The following is a 25,533-nucleotide window of genomic DNA, read 5'->3' as shown; positions in this document are numbered from 1 at the left end:
CAATATTATCTTCCAGCCTTTCTGATTCCAGCCTCAGTCTGTACTTGGCTGCGTAAATATCAGAAAGACTTTAATATGTTGGAAGGCAAAGGACACAAGGGAATTAAAAAAAGATTTACAACAGGAGGGGTGGGGGAAAACCCAGAGCTTATTCAAGATATTCACCTCAGTCCAGCTCCCTAGAGTGCAGAGCAGCTCAGCTGCTTACTAATTTGCTGTTTGTGCTTATCTGTTTTTTTCCCCATCATTGTCCATGAGGAAAACATTTTTGTGATACTTCAAATGCAAAGGTAATTAAATTTTATTAGAGAAATACTGTTTCTGCCTTGTTACATAGATTAGATCAAGGCACTTAAATCAACACAAGAAGATTCTCTTTTCTCCAGCATGGGTAAGCTGATTCCATCATTTGTGGCTTGTTATATATTAAAGTTTTGGCAGAACTGACTTCACTGCATTTTTTATTAGGTTTCTTTTTTATTTCTTTGCTACTCAGCCAAAAACACTGTTATTTCTTATCATTTACAATGTTCTGGTCCGAGCAAGACTTTCCCAATTAGGACAAAGAAAACTTCAAAATATGCTCTATTTTTGCTTAATAAGATTACAGATACATTATCTATTAACTGAAGCTGGTCAGTAAAATTCTGATGAAAGATTTTTATGTTGAAATTTGCTGCTACATTGAAATCTAGCTTTTTTTCAGAAAGATCAATTTTAATATTTTTTTCTGAAATGCAAGCAGAGTTCCATTGGAAAGTTTTCTGGTTTCTTGACAGCTTGCCTGGTTTGCTCCCTGGTACCCTGCCAGAACATTTGCCTCATGACCAGAAACCCTAGTTTCCAAGATCTTCAGCAACCTGCATGTAGACTGTCCGAGAGCCAGGCCTCTTATTTCCTTTTGTAGGTAATTTTGATTTTTTTTTTTTTGGTCTCATTTCTGAGTTACCACAGATCCAAATTTTGAAATATAGAAATCTTTTCTCAGGCACATCTATATTAGTTCATAATAGCGATGTGGGAAGATAAATAATTCAGTCTCAAAACCAACCAGAGTACTACTCAAAATATGGGTCAATTTGGAGCATTGTTATTAGGCATACTGTGGAAATACTTAGATGCCTCTATTGAGATCAAGACTCTATTATGCTCCACACTGGGCAAGGCTGAGGCTAGAATATGATCCTTCTAGATTGCTCATTCAGGGAAGTAAGTTGATATCATGGGCAGCTGTAGGTGGAGGAGAACACAAACAGCTGAGTACAGTAGACAGGATGAGAGTGAGGAGCCAACCCTGTTCCCCCAATAAATTGGTGATCACTCCTGAGCTAGCTAGGAGGGAGAAGAAAATAGCTGTGTTATGAAAAAAGGCTGGCAGAGCTTATTTCCCTCGTGAAGCAAGAGAGAAGCCTTAACTAATTGCAGCTCAGGGTATGCTTACACTAGCAAAAAAAAAAATTGGGGGGCTCAGAGCCTAGGTCAACTGAGTCAGGCTCAGGCTAAAAATAGCAATCTAGACATTTGGGATTGGACTGGAGCTTGAGTTTTGAGACCCTTCTCCCTCTTTGGGTTTCAGAGCTCAGCTCCAGCCCAGGTCTGAACGTCTACATCAGGGCTGCTCAACTTCGGAAGCTGTGGCGGCCACAATGATATTTACAGCACATGCCGAGGGCTGCAACTTAAGCCTGGTTGCATATACATGCAAATATTTATGCAAATAGCTTCTTTCACTCTGACAGGCATGAATACATAAAGGCAAGACTACACAACACGCAGGCCCCATTTAAGTCAGTTCTGCTGATATTAATATAAAATGAAATATTTACCTGCTTTCCACCCATATGACAGCACTTTTAATAGAAATGACAGCCCAGGAATTTGACTACTTTTTTTTTGTTTTGGCTCCCACCCATGGGCCGCATTTACCCAAACTGCACTGCGGGCCGCAAACAAATGGTCTGTGGGCAGCATGCGGCCCGTGGGCCACGTGTGAGTAGCCGTGGTCTACATCATTAATGCTAGGCCCATAGCACGAGCCTCACAAGCCCTAGTCAGCTGACCTGGGCTCCGAGACTCACTGCTGTGGATTTTATTTATTTTTTGTTGCACAGACATGACATTAAGCCATAATTCAGTGCTTGCTCTGCCCCTGACTTAAAACAGATTGTACAACAATCTAGCTCACCATAAGGGACTGTTCCTGTCTCTATGAGTTTACACGCTGAATAAACAAAACAGACAAAGTGGGAGAGAGGCAGTATTGCTATCCTCATTTCACAAGCTGGCAACTAAGGCACAATGAGAGTAACTGAGGTGCCCAAGATCACTAAGGAAGTCTGTAGCAATGCTGACTATTGTCCCAGATCTCCAGTATTTTAATTCTGGGCACAGAAATATAACACTCCCACCTTTACTAAATTCTACCAAGCCAAAATGTAGACAAGTTAGAATGTCGTTCCAAAAAAAATAGTGAAATGAACACAGAGAGTTTGCTCTCTAGCTACCTAGATTTGCTTACTATCGGCAATAACCAGACTAAGCAATGTTCACTTGTTAAGAGAGAAAAGTAGTGAATGAGATTTATGTATATGTGGTATGCAGACAAAATAAAGAACTACAACATAAAATAAAAAGGATACAAGTATTTACAAACAAAGAAGGATTTACAACAAACTCTTTAAGCCTTCACTGGCTTAACTGCCAGATGTAGTTTAGCATTTAACATTAAAAATAAACAACAGGCCAGCTTGCACAATGATATTTCCTTAGAGTGCCTTGAAGGATAATTCTCTCCTGTGCAGTCGACAGAAACTACATGAATGTGTCCAACCCAAGAACTGCAGAACCATCAGATCAGAGTACCAGATCTTTTCAGTGAGTTACAATAGCTTTGGCTCAGTGATTTAAATAATTTTGAACTTTTTCTCCTCCACGGTTGCACATGGCAAAAAGAAGGTAAAGTTATCCTATACTGCTGTCAGCCTACCATAAAGCTTCCAGGATTTTGTCAACATGATGAAAGTTTAAGTGATTGAGCAGAAAACAAAAGCTGAAATTCTGCATGTGACAAAAATTGTCAACACAATTGAACTATGAAATGAGGGATCTGGATTATTTAAAACAGGAGGTGCAGCATCAAAGACAAATCCCAGTGGAATGGCAGTGACAAAAGCACCTCAGGTAGCCAACCCTCCAGGATTGTCCTAGAGTCTCCAGGAAATAAAGATTAAATTCTGATTCAAATTTATGTCATGATGAAGCCCAATAACTTACCTATCTTGATTTTGGGCTGCTAAAGGGGCCAAAAAGTCCTCAAGGAAAGTTACAACAACTCCAGGAAGTCCATCTCAGGTTACACTGCAGCCCATAATCTCTAGCACATCCCAACATTTCCTAACCCCTCCCTCTGCAGTCACCAATACCAGGATTTGTAAGTGGGCAGCAGTATCACTGTGCCATAATTAACAGCAGTCCCTGGCCGTGTGATGATGGCCTCTATATACCATAAAGTTGAGTATGGGCCAGACTAGGAGACAATCTCTCCCAAAAATAAGAAATGAATTGATAGTTTATTACACTAATATCCTCCACATGTTTTCTGCAGAACGACCCATTGTGACCAGAAAAGGTAGAGGTGGGAGTATATATTCTTGTGATTTCTCTCACAATCCAGGGCTATGGCACCTGTATTTTTCCCTCTTGTGCCCCAACAAAGACACCTAGCTCCCCAGCTGTTGCCTCTCTTGGGTATAAATCTGAATCTCTGTCCCTTCTGACCAGGGTACTTCCACGCTGCATAGTTCCCTGCCTGCTCTGCGGTATACCCACCACAGACAGGTTGCCCAAAGGCACCTGCTTGCTTTATCTACAACAGTGGTCTCCAACCTTTTTAAGCACAAGATCACTTTTTGAATTTAAGTGCAATCCCAAATCTACCACACACCCAAATACCCTTGCCCTGCCTCCTTTGTGCCCCTTCTCAAAGGCCCTGCCCCTGTTTACTCCATCCTCCCTTCCTCCCCAATCCTCCCTCACTTTCACCAGGCTGGGGCAGATAGTTGGGGTGCAGGCTCTGGTCTTGGATTAAAGGATTTGAAGTGTGAGAGGGGCTCTGATCTTAGCTTGGGGCAGGCAGTTGGGATGCTGGAGGGGACTGTAGGTGCAGGCTCTGGGAGGGTGTTTGGATGCAGGGGTACTTGGGGCTAGGGCAAGGACTTCGGGTGTAAGAATGGGTTCATGACTGGGATGGGGTTTCGGGATGTAGGATCCAGCAGGGCACTGTTTACTTCAGGTGTCTCCTGGGTGGTGATGCAGTGGGGCTAAGGCAGGCTCACCCCTGTCCTGGTCTTGCAGTTGCACCACACCCAAAAGCATCCAGCAAATTCTATCCCTAGTCCTGTTGTGCCCACTCTTTGCTCAATGGAGATAGGATAAAGGGAGGGAGAGGGGCACCTTGACATCAGTGCCCCTCTTCTCCCTCCCCTGCCCTGCACAGAAAGCAGGAGGCTCCTGAGGAGTCAGCTCCAAGGCAAAAGGTAGAAGATGCACAACAGCAGGGGGAAGGGCAGCTGAAGTGCTGGCACTTGATAGCCTCTTGGCCAAACCAGTCAAGATCACCTGTTAGAGGCGCCAAGACCTACCAGTAGATCCCGAGCTACTGGTTGGTGACCACTGATCTACAAGATACCACACAGAACTTCCCCTGCAAGCCTACTTCATTCTTAAGACACAAGCCTTACAGAGAAAACATACTAAATACAATAAAAGCATGTGCATGTATGCTAGTAAAGTAGCAGAGTTCATCCTAACATGGATTATGACAGGAGCAGTTCTACAACCCCTTACACCAAGGGAACTCTTTGGCTATGTCTAGACTACCTCCCTATTTCAAAAGAGGGATGTAAATTAGACCTATCAAAATTGAAAATGAAGCTGGGATTTGAATTTCCCGTGCTTCATTTGCATAATTGTGTTGCAGCGTTTTTTGGAAAAACGCTATTTCAAAAGTGAAACCATGGTCTAGACACGGTTCTTTCCAAAAGAAAAGCCTTTTTCAAAAGATCCCTGTAAACCTCATTTTTGAAGAGTACAGGATCTTTCAAAAAAGGCTTTTCTCTTCGAAAAAACCACATCCAGACAGCAGTTTCACTTTCGAAATAGCATTTTTAGAAAAAACGCCATGACACAATTATGCAAATGAAGCACGGGAAATTCAAATTCCGGCTTCATTTGTAATTTCGATATGTCTAATTTACATCCCTCTTTCAAAAGAGGGATGTAGTTTAGACGTACCCTTTCTGATTACAAGTTCATCCGAGCTTCAGCTCAGAACACAATCTTAAGAGGCCTCAGTCCTTCCAACCCTACCATTTGCTGGATCAGAAAGAAGACCCTGAGTCAATTTAATAACAAGCTATTTGTAAAACACAAAATAAAACCAAAAACCAAAAGCAAAAAACAAAAACTTTTTTGGTCTCTAGAGAATCCAGATTGCACTAGTATATGTGCACCTTTCCACAGAGGTGACTTCTCTGGAAATGTCACAACCTACATGAATTTCTTTAATCACCCCCTGGTATTATCCTATTTATTCTTCCAATGCAAACATACAATTCCACAATAACAGCTACCCAATTTGATTTCAATATAATGGATCTCAAAGATATTAATCCTAATTCAAAAAGGTTTAACTTAATTCAGAAAAATGTATCCTAATTTCATAGAGCTTCTTCAGGATACTACAGGAAATCATCAGCCTGTTACCCTTTTTTCCCCCCAGGACGTAAGACTCCGTTAAAATCATCAGGCTAATTTGTTTGTTTGGGATTTCATGTATACAATTCTGAAGGGAAGTAGGGTGCATGTCTTCGAGAGTTAACTTCAGCCCTCAGAATATATATAACAAATGTTTACCCATTAAATATGAATCAGATTCTGCAACCCTGAATCATCCATAACTTCAACTGAGGCTTGCTCAAGTAAGGACTACAATTTGGCTGTTCTATATAGGTTGCTCTCTCTCTCTTTTTTATTTTTTAGCATGAACCACATCTTAATGTGGAAAGAATGGTTTTAACCACCTTCCCACTCATTCACACCCACACAGACCACCTCCTTCCCATTTGCAATAGCAACTACAGCAACTACTTACATGTGAAAATTAATATTAAGAAAGAAATGCAGTGCCTCCCATCATTTTTAGCTGCAGTGTGACAATAAGAAAGTGGCCACTGCTATTACCAGCAACATTATACTGTCCTTTTCTGGGAATTTGTGGCCTGATCCTACCATCCTTGGAAAGGAATGGATGTGGGGGCAAAATAGGAGTTACATTTGCAAAATGCTTTGGAAATAATTCTGGATTTAAGGGCAATTTATAGGTTCTGTTCCCATGTAAGTCAGTGGCAAACTGCCATGCTACACACTTGCCTTTTGTGTTCTGTATTTAAAATATGCTAAAAGGGTTAACCTACAATGAAAGATTAACTTAAGGCTAGGGCCTAGTCCAATGACTCATAAAATGTAGACTCTCCTAGAAGTGTTTAACCAAGACTAACCACATTCTGCAATTTGTGGAATCCTAGAGATCTACATGCTTCAAAACAAATCCTCACTTGCAAAGTTCTCTCACCTTTAGTACAGAAAGTTGGCTGTAAACTGAAATGATGCACAGCACTTTCCTTGTTTAAAGGAACGCTGTCAAATTTCAATATATATTTGTCTGAGATTTTTTCCTATTGTTACAAGCAACATCTACAATTAGTATAACTGAAAGAGACTAGGCAAAAATGTTTCTCTTTTATCATTACTTTCTCCTGTGGCTTATGTGGACCTTTAATTCAGCAACAGGTCAGATTGACAGGAGAACTCAAGGGATAGGTGTAGGACAAGAAATATTTTTAAACTGATTTATTTATTTGTAACTAACTAGATTTCATGTTGATGGTACCCCTTTAAAGCCTGATTAGGTGCATTCATTACCATTTGTGATTTTATGAAAGAACACTTAGGAAATTCAAACAAGTAAAATTATAACAGCCTAATCAAGGAATGCAAAAGGAGTATAAAAACACTTGAAAAACCTTGATTGAATCATGATCTAAAATATTCCTAACAGGTCATACAAATTAAGCTAAATCAGACTCCAGGACTACAGATATAAGGCTTTACCAACACTTTTTGGTGGCTAAGACCTAACTCAACAAGCTACTGTCTTTATTTAGGATAGTTCTCTCATCAATCTTCCTTAACCAGCAAAGACTGACTGACTCTTGGACAGGTATCCTACAGAGTTGAAAAGTTTTCCTTCTCTCTTCAGGTGCAAGATAACTTAATGGGCTTGCTCCCACTCTCTATATAAACCAATAAACCTTTGAAATGTATTGCTCTTAAATGTATCCCTAAATAAGGTTCCTCTTTCCTGCTGGGTGTGGAAGATGTGCTGTCTAGACTCAATGTGGTTTTCTCCCCCAGGTTATTATGACATGACAATTTATCACTTTCTGCAACCTACAATATAAATTAATAGCCTACTGAATTTGGCCACTCCTGGTTAGAAGAGAACACTCCTGGTTTGGTTTATCAACTCCTCCTGGCATGGCTAGTTTAAACATATTGTAGTTATAATTCCATCACCTCTATATAATTATTTAAAGGATTCACTGGTCTTATATTACACCAGACTATTAAGTGGGTTTTACCTATGAAAGTTCATGATATATTTGTTAGTCTCTAAGGTGCCACAGGACTGCATATTGTTTTTAATGATCAGTGAGTTATTAGTTCCCTAATGACAATTACATGACACCTTTTAGATAAAATAGTAAGTTGGAGTACACTGAACTGGTCAGACCAGCTGAAATTCACTGCAAGATACCAGAGACCTTTTGCCTTCTAGCACAGAGATGTTCTTTTAGAGTCACAATGACATGATGCAAATGCAGTCTTCATTATGTGTGGCTGGTATGGTTTTTCATCTTAATGAAGTAATAAAGAGCTTGTGCACTCCCACAAAGTTTAATTTTTAGATGAACAGGAAAATGTCTGTACATGAGCACAACAGAAAAGAAGGGAATGACACTTGTATAATTTATCCTAAGAAATTAGAACACAGAGGAGCAAAATATATATCACATGTATCACAAGATTTGCTTTTGCGCAAAAGCATCCGTGCCAGTGTAGACGCTCTCTTGCACAAGAAAGCTCCGATGGCCATTTTAGCCATCGGGCTTTCTTGTGCAAGAAATTTAACATGGCTGTCTACACTGGCCCTCTTGCGCAAGAAAGTAATTTTTCACTTTTTCTGTAATTTTCAATAAAAGGGGTGTACACTTTTTCAGTTCTCCCTCTTCACCAAAAAAAATGGCAACAATCTAAACTGGAAACATTACTCCAAATGCTCAGATTCTCATATATTCAAACCCACAGCAGTATTTTCATACCTGAAGTTGTGTAACTTAGATCTATGGAGACAGTAGTGTAGACCAAGCCTACGTTACTTGCCAAATTCTCTGTTAGTATAATTCCAATGGAGCCAGTGCAGTTTCCCCAACACAGAATTTTACTCATGGTTTTTAAAATATTAGGAGGACTTGTTCCAGACTACAAAAACACCCCAGACCTGTTCTGGCACTACCAGCTGTGTTTTCTACTTCCTTTCTTGCCTCCTCTACTTTAGTAACATCTGTCTATCAGTCCCTTCCCACATATGGACCAAATGTCACTGTGAAAGTCTTATTCCTCTGCAGCCCCCAACATCTTCAATGGACTCCTTCTAACTCCCCATCTACTTGCCATCAATTTTCAAAACTAATGTGAAAAACATAACTTCCCTCCCTTACGTGGGTTTCTCAAGGTCTTGTTCTCCTTCCGCAACTAATTTTTCATTTGATCTTTGTCACTGTATAAGTTGACTTAATAAAGAATATCAATGTATACAGCCTGATCTACACTCATCACAGAGGTTACATAATTCATTTGAAATACACTGTACAAAATACATTTGTATTGCATTAAATTCACCCAAGTATGTTTAAAAAAGTAAGTTATGACTAGCCCAATGATCCAGAAGACAATATTACATACAAGATTAAAATAATAAGGTCTTGGACTCTAATTCTTCTAGCTATTCAAAGCTAAGAGCTAAACAGCACTTAAGGAGAAGATTTACAGCCTATACCACGCATACCTGAACCTCTTCATTGCCTCGGATTTTGAAGCAGTACGCCATGCTTATTCGTGATTGTCTGTTTTTCCCATTTGCAGTGATCATGAGTGCTATGAATGTGAATGGAGAGGAATGAGAAAAGATACCCTAGAATTAGAAAGTAAGCAAAAGCCTTACACCATTATATGCGGTAAACATCAAACTGTGCTGTTGTTTATTTTTGCTGTTTATATATCATCCAAATTATCTTCAGAGTAACCCCTGTTCTTTGTGCCTGAGGCTTGATGGCTCAGCCTTACGCTGCAGAAGTCTTATCATTCCTCCTAGACTATTTAGCACAGCTGAACAAATAATTAATAATGAATTTTAATTCATAATTAAACATTGCTTATTTTTCTCCTTATGTCTGGAATTAGGCTGATTATATCATGATGTTCTCTAATCAATTGCATAATTGAAGTTATATAAACACACATGCCATATAGGTGGAGATAATATCCATGGAATACGGTAAATTATTTTAGTCTTGTGATAAATTGCACAGTTAAAATATAGCACCTACCAAAGGCCACATCACCTGTACACTAAACCAACTTTCCTAGGGCTTGTATATGCGACTTAGAAATTCACTATCCATGAACAATTTTGCTAGACAAATTTAATGATTCACACATTCACAGAAATACATATAAGAAAGGCATGAAATTTTCCAAAGGGAATAATTTTTAAAATTTAAACAAATTTGCAAAAATGTTTTTGCTTTACTACCTCTACTAATTTCTAGTGATATCTATCTTGTGTATTTATAGACACCTAAACTGCAGTGTGTAGGCATCAATATAATCAATCAACCAATTCACCTATAAATGAGTAATGATTACTACAAGAAAGATTTTTTTCAAGGAAAATTCTAATTTCTAACAGTTGTCTGCCTATAGTGCCAAAAACAGCATACGAGAAATAGGGCTATGCCCAGGGCTCGCCGAACCGCGGCGAGCCCCGCTCACCAGCCGCGCTGTCTGGCGATCTGCGCATGCGCAGATCATTCTGCGCATGCGCAGATCACCGGAACCCTGCTCTTCCAGGTTACTTGCCACGGGCAAGTAGATTGTATAATTTGTAGAGTCCTGGCTATGCCTATATATCAGTTCTTTCAAATGATCCTCTAGGAAGAGCCATAACTAGCCCAATGCAAACAAGAAATGTTACATACTAAATGTATCCACCTTCAAGAAAATGAAAAGGAAGAGAGTTAGAACAAAGAGCATTGAAAGAAGGTTTTGTTGTGGTAGGTAACACTCATAGATACTATACAGGAAAAGGTGATTTAGAAACACACAGAAATTAGTATTAGGGTCCAGCAGTCAAAATTCTGCTTTCAAATGGTGTTAACTTGTAAGCTTTTCTGAAGCATTCATCAGCCTCATAATTAGAGCCCTGATTGTCAAAATGCACAATTTTATGATTGTCATCAACAGGAGCAGAAGCATGGCCCATGTGCTGTGAAAGGGAACTAAGTAGGGTGACTATATTTCCCCATGCTGAATACGAGACACCTGATAAAATTACTCAAGCAAGTTCAATATCAATCAATCAGAACTATGCAGTACGAACATTCAAATTAACATTAAGTTGACTCAGCCACTGTTTAAAAGAAATACTGCATAATTGCATTCTTTTTATTTATTTATTTGTATCTTTAAGGCTTTAGGATTCAAAAGCGAAGAGGTGACACAAAGATACACATGTATACTTCTCTCACACGGGGAAGAGGGGTGACAAGTACACATGTATACTTCTCTCACATGAGGAAGAGGGGTGACACCCAAGCACACATGTATACTTCTCTCACATGGGGAGAAGGGGTAACTGGCCAGTCCCTGCCCAGTGCTCTCCATCCTCCATGCTGGCTTGGCCACTGGGATGTAGCCATGTCTCCTCAAGCCAGGTGCCCCCTCTTCCAACAGTAACATGGGGGGGAGCAGCACAGAAGTTTACATGCCTGCCCTCCAGATTTCTGCCAGGGTTCACACCAGAATGTGGCCAGTAGCAGTCTTTCAACCCTGTGCAGGAAGAAAGGGAAAGGATCTGCTTCCAGCCACAAGGGAGGAGGAGGAGGTTGGGGAAGATGATCTGATCCATGTCTTTGCAAAGCTCATCTCCCCTCTGTGGCTGGAAGCAGCTTACTCCTTCCTGCCAGCTCAGTGTCAAAAGGCAGATAACTCCGCCCTAACACAGCCGCCTCCTGTCCCTCAGCTACAGTGTGCGCCCAAAGGAGTTAAGCCTTAAGGATGCATTGTACACCAGGGCCCAGGGAACCTGACTGTAGGGGCTTCAGCAAACCAGCCAGAGACATGGCTCAGAATCGGAGGGCATGTAGAGGATGGAGAAGCCCTGAACTCCATTGGAAAGGGTTCATGGTGTAAGGTAATGGGTGAAGAGAGTGCTAAGTCCCTGCCTGGAGAGCTACTGAGGAGCCTGCTGGGTTGGAATGTGGTCAGGCTGGAAATCACTTCCCTCCACTCTCCACAACTCCAGAACTTAGCTGAAGGGTGGAAAGGCTCCCCCATGCCAGCGCTGTTCAGGGCTTCAGCGCATGCAGGCTCAGTATCTGGCTAGAGCCTTGGTTCAAGGAGTCTTAGGCTTTCCTGGATTGCCAGCCCAGCCAGAGGCAGTGTAGGAAGGAAGGAGCCTGCTGGCCACTTGAGCACATACACCAGGAGCTGGTTCTCTGCACAGTGCTGAGAGCAGAATATCCCTCACCGGGGCAGGGGATAAAGAGGAGCAGTAGGGCTCAGGAGAGGTGATGCGGGGGAAAGGACAGGGAAAGGAGGAGAACGTAAAGGGTCCATGGTGGGCAGCAGATGTGGCACATAACCTTCATTACTTGGTATTTGCCCACACTCACCAAACACTACAGTTTGCAGCATGTAGATACTAAGGATGTTAAGTAGTGAGTAAATGACTAACCGTGTACACGATACAATTTGCATCGAGGACACAATTAGTTGACAAAGTGTCACTGTGGCTTTGCAGTTTAAATGTAGTAGAAGCTGGGCAGGCAGGCAGCCCAACTCCTACTACATCTAAAATGCAGAGTATAAGCTGCACATTTTAAAAGCAAAGCCACAGTGCCGTTGTGCTTCTGCCTCCCCTGCCCATCCCTCCCCCGACCCTCCGCACCGGTTCCTGCTTCCCCAGCTCTTGCTGCCTCCGATATAGATGCAGCAAGGGAGAGAATGTGAGTAGTCAATTCAGCTACTCTTTTACATCTCTAGTAGACAGTGCAGAGTGGAAATGGAATAGTAGGTGGGGTCCTGCTGTCCGAGAGCCTGCATGCAGTGGGGGCTGTGCTGACAGACCAGCAGGGGAGTGGTCATCCCCACGTGCTGCAGCTCCTCACCAGCTTTTTGCGCGCGCGCGCGCACACACACACACACACACACACACACACACACCTTCCCCCCCCCCCCCCCGCAGGTAGGATGGTGGTCAACAGGTATCCAGATGGCAGCAGGCCCTGTCATACTGATGGAGAGAAAGAAATGAGCCAATTTGCCCATTTTAAAGAAAAAGTCAGACACCAATGGCAGAGCTTAATGTGAGTAGTCTATACAATTAAAAATTTTAAGAGTGAAATGTTGACATAATTACCTAAGAATTTTAAAAGTCCTTAACACTGCAAAACCATAAAAAGAAATAAAGAAACAAAATGACTAACATCATTTTAAGGTAGATATAAAAGGGTTGGGCTTTTTTAAAGATTTTTAATAATTGTCAGTACCATATTTTAGACACTGCATTTGGAAAAGTTTACATGTGCCCATTAGTTCTCACTAATTAAAAGCCTAGCTAATCAGAATTTCCTATTTAGCAGGCTTTTGAGATTCTCTGCTCTGTTTCTCCCCTTTCTGCATGTCTCCAACTCTTTCCTTCAAATTTTAAAACATTTAGGCTATGTGTACACTCGCGGCTTCTTGCGTAAGTAATATGCAAATAAGGCTAAGCATGGAATATTGCCGAGCCTCATTTGCATACCTAATGAGCCAGAATTTTTTTCAGAAGAGGCTCTTGTGCAAGAAAGAGTGTCTACACTGCCCCTTCTTGCACAAGAAAAACCCTCTTGCGCAACGCTGTTACACCTGTTACTTTTCAGGAAGAACGGCGTTGCACAAGAGGGTTTTTCTTGCGCAAGAAGGGGCAGTGTAGACGCTCCTTCTTGCGCAAGAGCCTCTTCTGAAAAAAATGGTGGCTCATTAGGTATGCAAATGAGGCTCGGCGATATTCCACGCTTGGCCTCATTTGCATATTACTTGCGCAAGAAGCTGCGAGTGTAGACATAGCCTTAGTGTCACATTATATATATCATGATATTCTCTTTTCCAGCATCTGACAAATGCTAAATTGTGTTTGAGAACATTGCAGATGTTCCTCCAAAACTGTGGGGCCTTTATCATGACCCTGTCTTCCCAACTTACATTAACTGGCTTAGGTTCTAGCAACATCAGGGAATTATCAGTAAACGTCCCATCTTATAGGACTTAGTTCCTCTCACTGTCCAAATCAAATCTAATCTAAATCTTTGTCTTTGTTTTGTTTACTATTTTATTTCTGAGTTTAAATTGAAGATAGCTTGTTCTGTGATTGCTGCTCTTTAAGCTAGTGATAACACATTAAACAGTCATAGGTAGATATGGGAGGCAGAGATGCAAAGATCCTTTAACTGTTTTAAAATATGTTTTCATTTAGAGAAAAGAGACAAAGATGTATAGAAATGAGAGGAGAACAAAGACAAACATAGGGAAGGGGAACATGGACAAGAGATACAAAGAAGAAAAGAAAATAGGCAGCCTGAGGAAACAGGCTGAATAGAAGATTTTGCAAAGAATGTCGTACGTAGAGGAAAAGGGGATCCAGGGAACTTTCATGTGTATAGTCAGTGGCTGTCTCCAGCTCTGCATTGGCACTGTGCACCATCCATTCAGATGCTGCAAGACTGGGTCGTCTTACGTGATTAATTATATTCAAAATCAGAAGCCACTTCACTTCTTTACTAACCTCAACTTCAGCTGCATACAATTAACTCAGAAAAAAGACTAATTAGTTAAAATTTTCAATCATTTCCACAGCCCTTAAGCACTAGAAGAAAGGTAGTTTAATGTTAATTTACTCTTGTGCTCTATGATGCATGCTTTAAAACAAGGGTGGGGAACCTAAGGCCCAGTCGTGGCCCCCAGCTTGCCTGGATCCAGCCCCCAAGACACAGGGCTCCCTTCTAGCAATGGGAAGCCCACGCTGGTGCTCCAGCCACCCCTCCCTCTCGCTGTCCACCTGCAGGGCTGGAGCACACAAAATCTACTAGCCTGGGCCAGTGTTCCCTCTAACCTGAGCAGCAGCACAGCTTCACACGAGGTTAATCAGCCCCACCCAGTCAGTCAGCTCTGTGCAAGGAGCCCTGAGCCTCTGACTGGGCGGGGCTGATTAATCATCACCTGTGAAGCTGTGCTGCCACACAGCTTAGAAGGAACACTGGCCTGGGGCCCCAAGGCTCCAGTGCATGAGAGAAATGTGGTGACTGTCTTTCTCCTTCTGAATCCGGGGCCACGTCAGAGAGGGTTTGGGTTTATTTTTCTTTCGTTCTCACTTGTGTGCAATCCCAAACTGATTTTTCTGTGGGTCAGTGGCTCCCTATGCAAAACAGGTTCCCCACGCCTGCTTTAAAAGGTAGTGATGAGATGAGAGAAGGTATATTGAAGGTAAAAATCAATATGACCATTCTGCTTCACTAAAACCTTTTTTTCTTTTAGTGTTAGCTTAAGAATTGTTCTGCTGCAGAACCAGTTTTGTTATCCACACAAAATTTAAGCAGGTAGAAACAGTTACCCCCGATCTAGTTTTATTAAATCTGCTGCTGCATGCTTTGAAATCAATGCTGCAAATCTTAGTTTATAATAGAGGAAAGAAAACCACAGACATGAATAAATACCAATGATTTGTATGAAAGAGCAGCTGATTGACAAACTTACCAGTTACACAGATGTGGAGAGCCACTACATCAGGTTCATTAGAATCTAAATCTCTTTCATTTCAGCTTCTTCCTATAAAAGGTACATAGAGGCACAAAGAATTACACACAGAGAAAAAAAATCAGCAGCCTAAAGACCTACTTTCTGAAATCTGTTTATAAAACAGCATGATTTACAGCACAAAACATCTAATGGCATGTTATATTGTAAAAGACTAAAACAACCGTATATGATACCATTCATCTCAAAAGTCATACTGTGTCCTAACATTTAAACCTTACACACAAACACTTAAGAGAAGGCCTTATCTTAATTTTGTGCCTGGTACAGCATGGAGCACATTCTTTCATATATCACAAAGGAACAACAGGTGGGCGAAAGAATTTGTATTCAAAGGTGGATTGAGATTTTGGTTCTAGGTGGATTCAAGCCTAGCAAACACAGAACTGACCCTGCTAAATTCTTGTGAGGTGTAGCTGTGATAAGTATGCCAAGATTTCAGCCCATTGGTATAGGTGCTGGAACTAGGAGCCACACCCCCTGGCTTGAATTGTTTTCCATTTTATCCAGAGATTACAGTTTGAGTCAATGGCGCTCAACACCCTCCCTATAAAAAGTGTTCCAGCATCCCTTCCCCCTGGAATCATGAAATAGGCTGCTTCTGATTTTGGCCCTGATCCTGCTCCCAGTTGCGCCAATGTGAATGCAGAGTAACTGCATTAACTTCAGAGGAGTTTTGATCCTGTATAATCAGAATGAAAGCAGAAACAGGTTATATATCTATTCCCTGAGATGAAACTTACTGAGGCTATGTCTAGACTGCAAGCTTTTTTTGGAAGAAGCTTTTCCGGAAGAGAGCATCCACACAGCAAAAGCACAATGAAAAAGCAATGTGCTTTTTCAAAAGAGAGCATCCACATTGATTGGATGCTATCTTGCATTTAAGCTGTGATAAGTCTAGATGGAGTGGCCACCAGGGCACCTGTGTTATTTCCTGGAAGCCTCTTCTTTTGAAAGAACTCCTTCTTCTGCATTCCCACACGCCTTTTTCCTCATAGAATGAGGTTTACCACCGTCCGAAAAACTTTTCCCTTCTTTTGACTTCCTGTCGAAAGAACTCAATGGCAGTGTGAACGCAAGTGTAGATGCAAGTATTGTTTTTCTGGAAAAACACTGCAGTGTAGATGCACTCTCATGAGTTGGTGACAAATTGTTTCTTTAAATCAACTTAATACACAAAATTCACAATGTATTAATTACCAGCATGTCTTAGACATTCAGAAAAGACCTCGCTCAATACAATTTATAATTCAGTAATATTGTATACAATTAGTTGATTCAATGGCTTATCTCCTGAGGTTCACCCCCAGCCTTTGAAGACTGAAAAGTAAAACACAGACCAAGTTTCTCTCTCTCAGTGGATGTAGACCACATGCTGTCTCCTTCCGCCACTGCCACTACTTGTTAGTACAGGTTGAACCTCTCTAGTATGGCACTCTCTGGTCTGGCAACATCTATAGTCCGGCATGATTTTAGTTAGCTGAGTGTCCACTTATCATGGATGTGGACAAGTTTCCTGAGGCCCCATAAAGTTTGTTTGCAGCCACTGGGCCTGGTGCCCAGTGTTCTGTGCTGTTATTTAGCTCTAATCTACTGCTCAATGTCTTCTAAGAGCCCAGTAAGCAGTGGAGGTGTTGGTAATGCTACTAGACAACATTTGCCTTCCATGATATGGCAAATTCTCTGGTTTGGCACCGGACAGGTACCGAGGGTGCCAGAGTAGAGAGGATCAACCTGTATTAGGTTTGCCTCCACTCCTTGTTAGAGTCATGGGTCAGTTTACACAACATATAATATATTTCTCATTGTCTTATAACAAATTTTGGAAGTATTTTCCAGGTGGGGGAACACATTATTTTACCTAGTTAAGTCCTGTTTACCAGATCCACCTAGCAGGCCTGATTTACACACAATTTAGTCTATTTCAGTCATATATCCATAACTCTTTACATCCACTGAGCATATACATCATGCAAGATGATCAGTGAATTATTAGTTTTCAAATTATACCTTGCATGGCATATTTTGTACAAAGATCATCTACCACAGTGCCTAGGGTGTGAAAATAGGGGTGCTTAGGATCACACTCAGAAGCAATCATGGAAAGGGAACACTTACTATAATAATATCATAAGGTATGGATGCTAGTGTTCCTGTCTCAGGGTCTGATTTTTGAGGTGGTGTTTGTGACCTACAAGAAGGAACTAAGGATCCATGGAAACAGTCCCCAACTCTGATGCATTCATTATCAGACATTCAGAGAAGAAGTCTCACTAGTTGTACTGCAAGATTATCCATGCGCCCAGCAGCACTCTGGTTTCTGATCCATAATGCCATTGGTTCCTCAGGCATAACTGCACACAGCTGTAGGAAATAATGATGTGGTGATGACAGTAATGCTTGTATGAAAAGCATTCAAACAGGACCTATGGCAGTTTGCCATTGATTTTCATTCCCCTCCATGCTGTGCAGTGTAGTTGTTACTCGATTTTTTTAGTTCCTCCCTAATACATGCCTCTAAATAACTATAAAGCTCTGCTGCACATAGGGGATGGAGGACCATGCTGCAGAGATATGATCTTCTTTTTGTATGCTCTACTCCATTGCCAAAGAATTTTGCTGCCTTCTGTGATCCTAAGAAAAGGGGGAAAAAAATCTATCCAATTGTGCTGGGAAGGACAATTTGACAACTATATCTTGCTTTTGGGTACACAGATGCTATGGCACTCTATCCATGAACTGGCATACTAGGAGATAAAAATTAACAAACATCAGAGACCCATTTCAAATGCCATATACTCACAGAAGTCCTTGTAATTTGCTAGAGAAAGTAGCATTATGTCTAGTCCAGTTCCCAGGACAACCAATGATTTAATCCTCTAATGTAAATTGATACAGCTGAAGTTGTGTGTTTTTTTACAAGCCTTGTGAGTGTTTATGTATCCAGAAATCTTGATTCTGATGTTACTTACACTTGTTCTACACTAGTGAAACTACCTGGATTTCATTTGAGTTGCATTTGATTAAAACAAACATAAATGGAATAAAAATTAAGATTATAGTATGCTGTTCTTCTTAAAAGTCCACTTCATTGTATGGTATTACTAAGTGCATGTGGGTAAATATATTTCAATAACTAACTACAAAAACAAGTGTCTTTACTTTTTAGTTAAAATGCATCAAGCTAACCAAAAATGTTCCAATCAGAAAATAACATATTCATTTAGAATGTTTCCTGTACAGATTTTAGATATAAATATTTGATCTGAATACTGTTACACAACATAAGCATGAAAACAAATTAAGTAATGAACATATTTGCTACAGTTGGCTAACATATTTTGTACCATATGTGGCAGGGCATTGCCCTGCCCTGGCCTTTAAGGGGCTGATACAGGGAGTGGAGGGAAGCCCAGCTGAGGCAGTTAAGGAGGGCCCAGCCAGAGGCTATTAAAGCAACTCCTGGAAGGAGGAGGGAGACTAGACCTGCCTGCCATGAAAGGCTTCGGCCTAGCAACCTAGGCTACTCAGCCTGAGGCTCAGGGCTGCAAGGAGGCAGTCACGGAGGGCGGGGCTCACATAAAGGCAGCCCTAAAAGGTTGGGCTGCAAAAAGGCAACTGAAGTAGGCTGAGGGAGTTTGAGCCAGACCATAAGTGCTAGGCCAAGGAAGCCCCAGGCCATAAGTCCTGAAGGCAGAGTTGCAGGAGGCAACCAGGCAGGCAGAGGGGCGCCCTTTGTCAGGGAGGAGTGGCCAAGAGAGGCTGCTGTCTGCCCAGAGACAGGGGCTAGAAGAGACTGGCAGTGATCCGCTGAGGCCTGGAGGGTGCTGAGAAACTGTGTGTTCCTGGAGGTGGCTGGGTGTTCCTAGGAAGAAAAAGAACTGGGGGTTCTAGGGAGTACCCTGGATTGAAGGAAGAACAATGACTCCCCCCCTCAGAGGGGGCATGGACCAAGACCGGAGCAGACACTGATGGAGGGCAGTGCCCCGAAGACAACACCACACCCAAAGGGGGCGCGTCGGAGCAGCCAGCTACTTCCCCAAAGCCACCCTGAGAGAAGAGCCGTGCAGAAAGTGAGTCAACCCGTTACACATACAACAGTCAGCTGCGGTTCAGATGACCGATGTTAGAATAGATGTTTAGACCAAGAGGAGGTGTGAGCTGCCATCATTTCAGGAAACAGAGTTAATTCCTCTCAGGAAGAGTTAGGGCCCTCCATATCACAGTGATGTGGAAAGCAGTAGATCATCTATAGAGGGCAGCAGGATTCAGTTTACCCCTGTCAAACTGAAAAGGAGAGTTACTGGGACGCCCTGTTCCATAAAATGCTTCACCAGGGGACAGATCAATGTTATGGTGTTTGAGAAAATGTGGATTGGAGACCCTGTAGCAGCTTTACAGACTTTACAAAATGGATGAAATCTCTCTGACCATAAAAATCATTCCACAGCAATAAGAAGCTGGACCTGAGGTTTTAAATGCCTAATGCTTCTGCTATTGTACACCTTTATTCCTATGTACTCTGCATCTTCATCTAAATTCATTCGCATCTGCTTCCTTTGGATGTTTGAATTCAAACAAAAGAACAATAAATTGGAATGTCATTTGCTTTGGCTTACTTTGCCCTGATGTGTTGCCCTTGTAACATCACTATCACAGATACATACCTTGTGAATTTTCTCTAAGATGCCAGAAACATGTGTATCACCTTCTTAAAGGCTACGTCTAGACTGCAGGCTTCTTTTGGAAGAAACTTTTCCGGAAGAGATCTTCCAGAAAAACTTCTTTTAAATGAGAGCATCCATACAGCAAAAGCGCAACAAAAAATCGATCTGCTTTTTCAAAAGATAGCGTCTATATTGATTGGACGCTATCTCACAATTAAGTTCTGATTACTGTGGACAGAGTGGCCCTCAGGGCACCTGTGCTTTTTCGTGGAGGCCTCTTCTTTAGGAAAAACTCCCTCTTCCTCATCCACGCACACCTTTTTCCGAAAGAGCGCTTTCCAAAAAAGGCTTATTCCTCATAGAAAGAGGTTTACCACCCTCAGAAAAACCCCTGCATTCTTTTAACTTTCTATTGAAAGAACACCATTGTAGTGTGGACGTAAGTGTAGTTTTCCCTGAAAAATTGCTGTTTTTCTGGAAAAACTCTGCAGTGTAGACATACCCTAAAAGAGTAACTATAGTTCCTTCCTCTCAGCTGACCGTCCAGTCAGCATTGTATATTGTTTCAGGGAAAGTCCTTGTTGCATTGTGTTTTATATTTATTTGTGTTGAGGAGTGTGAAGGCTGGGTAATTTGAGAGCAGGTTCTAGTCAGAGAAGACATGTAGGAGGTATGGAAGCAAGTCCCATCCTCCAAGACAGGGCTGCTGGGGGCTCTGTTCCTCCTTCTTTCCCTGTGCTCACCTCCTGAATTGCACACATTTTGCTACTCTCCCTGGCAGCTGGACTGGGAGTGGGACAGAACTGCTTCTGCTTGAGAGACCTGGGTTGGGAGGAAGTGGCAGCCTACACCATTCCCTGCCTTAGCTTGGCTGCCAGGAACAGCTGCCAAGCAAGCCAGAACACCTCTGACCACAGCATACTCAGCTCCTGTCCCCAGCAACTGAGCCTGGGCAGTAGCATTCTACTACTGCCTCCCAGACAGGTTCTCTCATGTAGGGTCGTGGCCCAGAGGAGACATTTAAGACAGTCACATGTTCTTCCCCTTTCCTGCCTCTTTACATTGTCCCCTCTTCCCTATATGGGGAGGCACAAGTCATCTATGGTTCCAGTTACATCTAAATCAGGTCCAAACCAATATGTGAAGGCCAATAAGAAGTTGATTATAAGCATTGTGGCCTATTCCTGGACAATGTTCTTCATCAACTTTACTGTCAAGGACTCAAGGGGAATGACACATGAAATGGCTACCTGATGTAGAATGCATCACTTTGGTACCAACCCATCTGACACAGTTCCTTCTTGGTGCAGAACTCTGAGGAAGAATGAGAGCTTAGGCCCAGGGCATGAGTTTGATGGTCCACACCCAGCATGAAATAAATTATACTCCATATCTCTTCCTTAAGCCAAATCCAAGCCCTATCTCCACCCATCCACTTCTCTAGTTACATAGGAGTGAAAATATGTTTCCTACTGCATGGTATCCAATAACTGCATGGATACCCAGCTTCTCAGTACTCAATATTATGTTAAACAATGTCATAAATAATACTAAAATAATTCACCGAGTGATGCTAGTACTTGACCTGGACCATTTTTTAAGGAGGGGAGGCAGCTGGGTATTTTTTAATATATACTTTTTAATGGAACAATTTTACATACTAATTTGCTGCAGTTGTTGGCTGGTAGCAAAAAAAGAATTCTGCTGTGTGTCCACTCATGAAATCAACTAGTGCAAGAGCTGATTCCAGGCTTTTATCTTAAATGTGTACTGATGATTTGCAAATCAGACAGTAGCAGATATTGTGTCTATTCGGAAATAAAGACAATCTTGGATGATAACTTAGATACTAGAGTTCTGTAAAGTCTGTTATTAACCCTTCTACTTGTTCATTTAAAGCTATGTTTCTAAACATGCTTACTGAGGGCTGCTGAGACCTGTGTAATATACAAAGATGATAGGCACATATCCCTTTCACTTGAAGGGAGAGAGAATATGGCATTTGTAAATTCATGTGTAGAGGTCAAAGTTCAAAAAGGGAGTATTCTGTATAGAAAATGCTTCTTATTGTAGAACTGGCTAAAAATATCACTTGCTGAAGCTATACAGTTATACTTTCAGTGGATCTCCAGGAGATTTATTTTCATATTGTGAGAACATGACCTATGAAGCCAGGCTTCATGAACTGGGCTTGTTTAGTTTGGAAAAAAGAAGATTAAGGGGGGACATGATAGCGGTTTTCAAATATCTAAAAGGGTGTCACAAGGAGGAAGGAGAAAATTTGTTCCTCTTGGTTTCTGAGGACAGGACAAGGAGTAATGGGCTTAAAGTGCAGCAGGGGAGGTTTAGATTGGACATTAGGAAAAAATTCCTAACTGTCAGGGTGGTCAAATATTGGAATAAATTGCCAAGGGAGGTGGTGGAATCTCCCTCTCTGGAGATATTTAAGAACAGGTTGGATAGACATCTGTCAGGGATGGTGTAGACGGAGGTTGGTCCTGCCTTGAGGGTGGGGGGCTGGACTCGATGACCTCTTGAGGTCCCTTCCAGTCCTATTATTCTATGATTCTATGATTCTAAGTTTAAAGAAAATGATGTTTTAATGGTATATTTCAGAGTTTGCACTTGGAATATATTCCTTATAGAATCATAGAACACTAGAACTGGAAGAGACATCAAGAGGTCATCGAGTTCAGTCCCCTGCCCTCACGGCAGGACCATACACTGTCTAGATCAGGGCCACTCAACTTTGGAAGCCCTAGGGGCCACAATTGTACTCAAAGCACATGCCAAGGACCGCAACTTACATGTGTTTGAATAGACATGTAAATATACATGCAAATATATGCAAATAGCTTCTTTCACACTGATAGGCATGAATACAAAGCACTTCCCACAATGCCCCAGTGCTCCTGGAACCTCCTCCCTGGGGGCTAGAAACACCGACACCCTGTACCCACCTATTCCAGCCAGCCCGTCCGCTTGCATCTTTCAATACTCACCCCGCTGGGAGACGCCTCACCCTAGTGGAGCATCTTCCCAGTGGAGGCCGTGTTCAAAGGATCCCACCTCTGGGCCACATGTTGAGCCCTGTGTAAACCAAAACTGCACCACGGGCCGCAAACAAATGGACCATGGACCGCAAGTTGAGTAGCACTGGTCTATATCACCCCTGACAGGTGTCTGTCTAACCAGCTCTTAAATATCTTATGGACCTGTGGAGAGACCTGAGATCTGAAATAGGCTGAATGCAACTGTGTTTGTACCACAAATGAAATCACCAATCAACCTCTTTGGCAGACATCATCCTTGAATTGAGGGATAGCAGAAGAAGACCCCAAATAATCTTGTGCCCTTTTCAAAATATCTGTCTCTCCATAGAACATGTTCTGTTGTTCCATTGTGATGGACTGTTGCATCCTTCTACCCTGTGCTGCTATGAAAGGTCTCATGTATGTAGTACTGGCTTGTTTGGTGAAATGGTCATTTTTTTCCCTGGGACAATGAGTGAGTGATATTGAATAGCCTCCCCTGGTTATATTTAGCAATCATTTTCCTAGGTAGTTCACCCCCAGATGAGGACCCATTGTGAAGCACTCCTCATGTGGGAGGGGAGAATCTCTTTAGACATTAGGAATCCGAAGACAAGAGAATTGGATCTAGAATTGGATAGTTCTCCAGACAATCCCTGTCTGGATCTTCCAATTTTCAGCCTTTTTCGAATATGTAATCACTATGCTGGAATCTGGGAAAGGACTTCAAAGAGGGCATCCACTGAGATAAGCTAGTTTGAAGAGTCTCCCACTGGAAATTTGGAATGTACAGCAAAGCTGAGTCGGGGAAGGGGGCACCAGTTCTCAAAAAAGGTACGAAGGAAATCTAGTTTCAAGTAGATTTTATACAGTGGTTTTGTTTGTTTGGGTGGGAGGAGGCACACACATTTACAGTAGCTCCCCAGTTGAGTATAGACCGCCACAATAAAAGACCGAGGTCCTTTACAACAAGAGATTGAGGCCAGCACTTTCAAACTGAGGTTGCTGTATCCAAATTTAGTTCTAATGATTATCTTATTTTTCTGTCTGTAGGCATAGCAGGAATACTCCCTCAACTAGGATTGCTAAGGAGGCTTAATCTTAGGATGACTAATAAAGATCTTTTGGTTCTTAGGTAGAAATAGGTCTTGTTAGGAAATTCCCACCCCACCCCACCATCACGTTTTCATAAACCAGGCGAGGAAGATTTGCACCGCTCCTTTTTAGCTTTGAAAGGCTTTTTGTTTCCCTGCTCTCAGTTCCCCTATGATAGGCCCTGGCTGCCAGGAGGAGCAACTGCAGAGAAAGTTCAGCATCCCAGGGCTGGAGCATGCCCAATGCAGCTGGAATCTTTAGAGAATGTAGATATCAAATACTAACAAGTCTGAGCATGTGTAAACTGAGATTTTCAAAGGTTTATAATTTGACCAAAATTGGGTAGATTTCCAAAAGAAATGGAAATGACACATCCCTGCTATGTTAACGCCCCTTTGCTGCCCTTCTCCCAAAGTTCAAGTCTCTTCTCCAAGGCATGGAGATAAAGCTTCTAAATGAAATGGTTGTAAGAATTTTTTTCCAAACATCCACAAGACAATGTATTTTTCCCTAACTTTGTTCTGAGAAATGGCTAAAGCATGTTAGCTGGGAAGTTTGTTTGTTTTTTAAATCAGCCTAAGACAGACACACCACATGGAAAATTTCAGCCTGAATAATTAAAAATCTGGCAAAATGAGATGAAAATGGGATTTTATAATGAAAAGTTAGTCAACCTTTATTATAGATGCCTCTCCGGTTCAGTCTAATAAGTGCTAGTACAAGGCTAACTGACATTTCTAGGCAGTATTATACTACAAATAATAGACAAGGTTACCATTGATGTTGTATCATATTTGGCAAGTGTTTTAATCACTCTGTTTCATTCTCCTCTATCTATTTAAAGGGATACCATTATTTAAACTACCTCATACAGATATTTTGATAATATTAGTGCACACTTTAAATATAAGAACTGTATAAATACAAAAAGGTTGCTACTTTTTCATGCTCAGCTGCTATTGTACTTATACAGATAAAAGATGAAGGCAACTTTTGGCTTTTGTCTATGTGCAGGAAACTCCTGCACTAAACCCTGAGTAGGCAAGATTGCAGGGATTTCATTATCTTACCATGATTTTGTAAATAAGACTTTGAACTTTGTAAGTCAACAGCAGGACTCTACTACATTTATTTTGGCTGTGCAGTTGCTCTGCATAGTTGAACTTTACATCAGCCCTATGTTGGAATTCAGAATGACCGAAGATACTGGAATTCTTTGTACTCTATAGAAAAAAGACCCAGAGTGACATTCACTCCTCAACTGAGAGTCAGTACAAATATCATACACAACTTTACACCTCAAAACCAAAGTTAAGCAGGGCCCACCAAACAGAATCAGCCAGAACTCCTCAGTAAATCACAGTATATTATATATACACTTATTGGTAAACTACAGGACTGCGTCTAGACTCCGGTTGCCCTCATTTGCCTACCTAGTTCAAACTAACAAGCTAGTGTAGACATACCTTAAGGCTACGTCTAGACTT

The 25,533-nt window shown here is 41.7% G+C and overlaps 1 protein-coding gene across 9 annotated transcripts in view; it reads right to left on the bottom strand.

The window, feature by feature from the left end:
• Window positions 1–25,533, bottom strand: part of SHANK2 (SH3 and multiple ankyrin repeat domains 2) — a 688,250-nt gene that overhangs the window by 614,177 nt on the left and 48,540 nt on the right. For 7 of the 9 annotated variants that reach the window (XM_075927688.2, XM_075927690.2, XM_089778580.1 and 4 more), the window contains 2 exons: window positions 15,193–15,264; window positions 9,188–9,276 (listed from right to left, as the gene is read on the bottom strand). The gene's annotated coding sequence lies outside the window, so the exon portion shown is untranslated. The remainder of the gene's footprint in view (window positions 1–9,187; window positions 9,277–15,192; window positions 15,265–25,533) is intronic. The other 2 variants (XM_075927695.2, XM_089778575.1) reach the window with 1 other exon arrangement.

Source organism: Pelodiscus sinensis, chromosome 5 (genome assembly GCF_052426305.1).
Source record: "Pelodiscus sinensis isolate ZL-2025 chromosome 5, ASM5242630v1, whole genome shotgun sequence".
NCBI lineage: Eukaryota > Metazoa > Chordata > Testudines > Trionychidae > Pelodiscus > Pelodiscus sinensis.
This window is presented reverse-complemented; position numbering and strand designations above follow the sequence as displayed.